At 37.6% G+C, this 6,809-nt stretch overlaps 1 pseudogene; it reads left to right on the forward strand.

The window, feature by feature from the left end:
• The first annotated feature begins 5,672 nt into the window (after positions 1 to 5,672).
• Positions 5,673 to 6,571, forward strand: LOC115664004 (putative disease resistance protein At5g05400; annotated as a pseudogene).
• Positions 6,572 to 6,809: the final 238 nt, after the last annotated feature.

The following is a 6,809-nucleotide window of genomic DNA, read 5'->3' on the forward strand; positions in this document are numbered from 1 at the left end:
ATGAAAATTTTGATGCATTTAGAATTGACCAAAAAAAAAAAAGAGTTTGCAAATTGTTTGATTGGGTTGTCTTCAACTGTCATTATAATTATCATAATTTCTTGTTAACAGCTAATTATACCGCGTAATCAAGGCAAAGATAGTATTATATGTAACAATGTTTTAGGAAGCATTTTCTTTTGCATTTGCATGATAAAAATTGATGTTTAGAATTATTTATGTACTTAACTTTGTCGTATTTTTAACACCATGCAATGATGGCATGAAAATAGTTAAAAATTGGATTATTAGATTCACTTAATAGAATGAAAGGAGAAGTTTAAATACACAAACTACAATGTAATGACACATATTAAAATTATAATTAAATGAAATGCATACTAAAACTAGTAAATGGTTCTTTTTACTCTTACTTATGCTGAGATTATTTTTAAATAATCATGGCCTAGTGCACTTGCAAAGAAAGTTGATCTTAAGCATACTCGGCTTGAGGTTTACCAACCAAATCAACAGGAACCTTGGTGGATATTTTGATGCATATTCATAAACCATATGCATTCTTAGGGGTAATTTCTCTAAGGGTGGGTATTCCTTTAGGGAATGAGTGTTGAATTATGTTTCGAATTTGTGCCCGTACACAATGTGCTTACTTTGAATTCAGCTGTGGCCGTTTGAGAGAGAGAACAAAATAAGAGGTACACTAGTCTTTGTAATGTTGAATTCTTGTCTCTTTTATTACATGGAAGGGGCCACGAGTAGGGGCCACAGAAAAGAGAACAAAAAGTAAAATGTAGGGTTCTCTTTTGGTTTTCTTGTTCTTCCCTTAGGCAGCCGCACAAGAGAAAACAAGTGGTCCAGGAACAGGAAGTTTAGAGTAAAGAAAACAAAAGATGATGTATATTTTCTTTTCTCTAGCCCTTGGCAGTCCTCTTCTCTTGAAAATGTAGCCGCACAATGAGGAGTCCTTTAGGGGTGAGTATGGTTCTAGGTTCTACCTTGAAACCTGAGAACTTGACCGATAGGAACCCATAGGTTCCAGGTTCCAAGGTATATAGAGTAGATCCTAGGTTCCAAAAATTGGGAAACATGTTTCGACGGGTAAGTTCCAGGTTCTTGGTAGGTGGAACCTGGAACCTCTAAATAAGTGTTTTGTGTTTTTTCTTGATCTATGTCTTCACGTGATCTTGTGTTGTTTCATGACATTATATAATGAGTGTATAATCTGAAACCACTAGTCTGAGCTTTCATTTCATGACTTGTTAATATTTTATATTCTTCGTGGGTCTAAATATAAGTTATGGTCAGTGGATCATAATAGCAAGTGGTGGTCATTAAAGGTGATGATTTATTGCAATTGTTCAATTAATAATACAGATAGAACTTGGGTAGACCCTGAAACCAACCTGGAATTTGTGATAGGGTAGGTTCCAAATTCCAAAAAATGAGGAACATATTCTTATGGGTAGGTTCCAGGTGGAACCTGTACGGAACATGGAACCACTCACCCCTAGTATCGATTTACGCAATGACTTCTCATTTTAATTGTATTTATTTGAATCGTAATGCCAGAAAAACTAGTCTTTTGTATTCTCTTTGGTGAATGACAAGTTTGTTCAGTAATGTTGCATACATTTTCATTTTGTTTAACTAAAAATAAAATTAAAAAAAAAGAATATGTTAGACCTTGGAACCTACTCTGAAATCTGTGATAGGGTAGGTTCCAGTTTCTAGGTTCCAGGTTCCAGGTTCCAAGTTTCGACGTGTAGGTTTCAGGTTTCAAAAAATGAAGAACTTGTACCCGAGGGTAGGTTCCAGGTTTCAAGTGGAACCTATAAGTAATTTATAACCTAGCATGAATTACTAACCTAGTGACATGTGACATGTGACATGTACTATTTAAATGCCATCTAAATACGAGTTATCCTAATGACGAGCAAAATAATCATGAACTAATCTAGTATGACATGCAACTTGATTTGTTTTATGAATTTTTTTATAGACCAATAAACAAGAAGTTATATGAAATCTTTATAATGACCTAAATTAAACTAGAAAGTAATTTATATTAAATCCTAATTTCAATTAGGTAATTTCCTAAATTACTGCATGATCCCTAAAATATGGAGTTCTAAATTAGTAAACTTAGATGAATGCAATATAACCCTAAATGCAATGCAAGTTTCTTTTTGTATATTTATAAGAGGGAAATGATGAACTAACGGCACCGTTACTCTTGAAGTGTAACGGTGCCTTCTCCACCACCAACTCTTTTTACTCAATTTCTTTGGAAAATCTCAGTTGGGATTTGCATGCGGGGTTCCTTATATAAGAAAAACAAATAAAAGAAGACAAAATTACTTTGAACAAATTAACTACTCAAAGTAAAATAACAAAAATTATGATAATGGTATCATTAAAAATAGATTAATGTTATTAGAAATAATGATATATAATACCACTTTTTATTTCAAGATTACATTGGCAAAACAATGTTCCATTAACGAAATCGAACAAATAGAAAAAAAATCATAGGAATTACCCGAGCACGGAGATTAAGTGTGCTGTTATCCCTTTTTTTTTTTCACTTTGACTTCCACTGTTGAAGTAAATAAGGTATGTGTATCTTATAAAATTGATAATCTAAACTCCTTCACAAGTCCCAACCGGCAACCGGTTGCCATGTACTTAAAATATTGCACGGTCTTTCAGCAATTTCTTTTTAATTTATGTGCAGGTGGGAGCTGTATAGAAAATTTACTGTGTGTCTGTGTATATATATGTGTGTTTGTGTGTGTACTTGAATAAAAGATATTCTTTTTTCTGTTCTTTTCCAGTTTTGAGTTTTGTCTATTTTCTGTACAAGTGATTATACCTATATAAGTTGTCGATTTTGAGTTGTAGGTGCTGAATATTTTCATCCATTAGGACTAATCGTCAATTGAGAAAAATGACATGTAAAAGAAAGGTGGCTCCATTTCCAGAAAATAAGCAAAAACGGTGCAAAAACAATCTAATATAAACGTACATATACCTCTCATTGGTCACACTAATGAGGTATAATTAGTCATTTTTTTATAGAACTATTAGGTTTTGAGAAATAAATAATGATCATGATTAGTAAACTCTATAAAGAAAAAATGAAATGGCAGCTTCCATAAACCTTCAGTTTCTTCCAATGGAGTTATTTATGTAGCTCAAAACCTATGCATATTCACAAGATCAATATCTAGGTGTATCTTAGATGTCAATGGAATGGTTGGAATTCTTTGGCACATGATGATCTTCGTCAGGTGCGGCAATTCCTCTATCCCACATATGCCGGATAATAACCAGAGACATGCAAGTCGGTGCTCCTAGGAGTGGTCCTAAGTGAATGTGCAAGTGTGGTGAATCGATTTAGGTTTTGAGCGAGCAACCCCTTGGGGTTATAAGATAGGTGCCACTTCGTTTTCTAGAAAGAAAACTGTCCTAACTTAAAGTGAAAATTCTTAATTTTTCCTTATAAAAGAATTCTTCATTTCCTAAATGATAACTATTAATTTTGCCACACTTATCTCAATCTCTATTCGAAGTTGATTTTGCTGCTAATGTTTTAAACGTGTGAACTGAGCCCTTCTTCGTTTTTCTTTAACTCCTGGGAAGGTTTGGAGAATATTTCTTCTACACTAGAAATTATTACTCATTTAAAATTCCAACCATAATCTCACACAATATATGTTTACCCTAATATCTGAATAAGAATATCATGTCATCATGAACAAAGCACAAGACACCGAATGTTTTGTTGCATCAAATTTTTACTTACCAAAGGCACGTGGTTATTTCTTGACGGATAGGAGAAATGGGCCAAATAGTATGACAATCCAGTTGAACATAATCGGGTATGTATTGATCAAATATACAACCATTTCGAATGACCTGATTTATGACCCGGATTCATATTGACTGCAAATCCGAACTTGCCCGTTTGGCACGTCGAAGTCCCAGAAATCGCCGTGAAAGTTTAAACAAAGATCAGTACAAAGCAATAGAAAGAGAGAGAGAAAAAGACAGATGGCAGAGATTTCTTTAGTGAAAGATGATTCTTTCATATTTTTCTTTTCCTGTTTCAAAGATTCTTTTTCACTTTATTTAAAGTTTCCAAAGCGAAGAAATGATGAGATGGGTGAAAATTCTTTCATCTTTTTTACCTTCATTATGAGGATTCTTTCTCATCTTTAAGTCATATACTTGTCTTCTAAGATAGAGGATTCTTTCCCTCCAGCATAGGGGATTCTTCTTCAAATTATTCGTTTCTTGGCCGAGGGAAAATGAGATGGTCTTAAGGACTTTTCTTGGCTGACACCTTCGTAGATATTTTCGGACCATCAACCCATCTCATTCACACGCCTCTCTCATTTCCATTTCGCATTCACTCTGTCCCCTCTCTCTCTCTCTCTCTGCTGGGTGTGTCCTGCAGCTGCTCAACGTGTTCATCATGTTGAATCTTTCCTCCTCTTCAGTCCTTTCGTTTCTGGGTTCCAGTAGTTGAGCCTTCCTCAGCATATATAAATTCTTAACTTCCATTTCTCCACAAAGAGGAAGGAAAGAAAATCAGAAAGATTGAAGTCAAATAGGAGGGGAAAATGGCGGATATCGGCCCGTCTGGAGCTTCCAAAGTGGCGGAGTACCCAGTGGATCCGGTTGGTCGCCGATGCGGCTACGTGATATTCTACGAGAGCTACATTCGCCAACTTCATGATAAAGTTGAGAAGCTGCGTGACGTGAGGGATAGAGTGCACGATTCCATCCATGAAGCTAGAAACAACAAGAAGCGGATCGAAGCAGACGTTAAGAGATGGGAGAAAGACGTAAAGACTGTCGCCAACAAGGCACGCAACATCCTGGAAAATGACGGAAGAGCCAAGAAAACTTGCTGCTGCAGGTGGCTTCCCAACCCGAAGGTGCGTTATCATCTCGCTAGGGAGGCGAGGAGGACAATCCAAGACATCCAGGCACTCCTTCTGCAGAGTCAATTTGAGAAGGTCTACTACGAGAGTGATCCCGACGTGAATTCTGCAGCCACCGATTGGGGCAACACTAGGGGAAATTACCAAGAGAGTCCTGAACCTTTAGTAATTGTGCCAATTCAGTCATAAACATTTTAATTTGGAATTTAGTCCCAAACCTTTTGATAATTTGCCAATTCAGTTCATCCGGTCAATTTTGGTTGGAAATCACTGACATGGACACCAGCTGTCCTCTGTGGCGCCACCGTGGATAATTTTTATTATTTTTCTCCTTCTTTTTCCTTTTTATATTTTGTTTTTTCATTGTGGCCCGCGAGGTTGCCAACGACCCTCGCCGACCGGGCAAGGCTCGACCTTGCCGTTGCTGGGCAAGGTTGGCCTCGCCTAGGCTGGGCTGGCGAGGCCCAACCTCGCCAGAGGCCGCAAGGGCCTAACCCTCGTCAGATCTGGCGAGGGCTCGAGCCTTGCCAGTGGCTGGGCACTAGTGGCTGGGCGAGGAATGATCTCGTCCAACCACAAAGGAAAACAAAAATAAAAAGGAAAAAGAGAATAATAAAAAATTCATAAAAAAAATTGTCCATATCAGTGCGGGCGGTGTCATCTAGGACAGCCAACATCTACGTCAGTAATTTACGGCAAAAATTGGCCAGGTAGACTGAATTGATAAATTGTCAAAAGTTTATGACCAAATTGGCCAAATTAAATGATTTGAGATTGAATTGGCACAATTATAATATGTTAAGGACTTTTTTGGTAATTTTCCCAATGGCATGATCATGGAGTCACGAGCTTCCATATTAGAGGACATAATGAATGCTCTGGATGATGAGAAGCTCAAAGTGATTGGGGTCTACGGGCCTAGCAGCGTGGGAAAGACTACGCTGTTAGAGGAAGTCGAGAAAGAAACTCAGGAACCGGAAGAGATTGTTCCACATAATCGTCAAAGCAAAAGTGTCGCAGACTCCTGACTTGAAGAATATCCAAAATGAGATCATTGACGCCTTGTAATTGGATTTGAAGGATGTGCAAAGCGAAGGCTACTGAGGAAATCGTCTGCTGGAGAGATTACAGAGGGATCTGAGTAAGAAGGTTCTCATAATATTGGACAATCTGTGGTATAAACTTGATTTGAAGGCGGTCGGTATTCCTTCAGGACATGACGAGAGCAGAGGATTCAAGTTGCTACTAACATCGAGATTTAAAGATTAGCCAGAGCAAAAGATGCTTGCCGATCGAACTTTTCGTCTTGAAGGTTTAAAGGACAATGAAGCTTTCAAGCTATTTAAAAGACGGTTGGCAACGGGCTCAAAGACAAGGAATTGAAATCAATAGCGACTCAAGTGATCAAGAAGCTTGCGGGTTTGGCTCTTTTGATTACCTCGGTCACAAGCATTTTAAAAAAATAGCAGTTTGTGTGAATGGAAACAACGCGTTGATCAAAATAGATTAGTCAAATATAGAAACCATAGTGAAGTTGAGTTACGACCCTTTGAAGAGTGAGGACACGAAGTCCGCTCTGTGATCTTATTGGCGGTACAATTTAGAGTTGAAATATTGTTGGTACTAAGTATGGGGTTGGGCTTGTTTGAGGGATTCAGCAGGACGATATAAGATTCAAAGGATAGATTGAATACTACACTCGATGAACTCCATTCCACTGGTTTGTTGTTGGATGGTGGCAATGACAAGGACAACCTGACCATATATGATCTTTACAGCGAGGTGGACGTCTCAACTCCATTTAGAGGTCAGAATTCCATACAGATGAACAATAATTATGGCTCATGGCCAAAGGAAAAG

The sequence above is a fragment of the Syzygium oleosum genome, unplaced genomic scaffold (genome assembly GCF_021117445.2).
Source record: "Syzygium oleosum isolate NSW1041296 unplaced genomic scaffold, Sole_v2.1 Sole_v2.62, whole genome shotgun sequence".
Lineage (NCBI taxonomy): Eukaryota > Viridiplantae > Streptophyta > Magnoliopsida > Myrtales > Myrtaceae > Syzygium > Syzygium oleosum.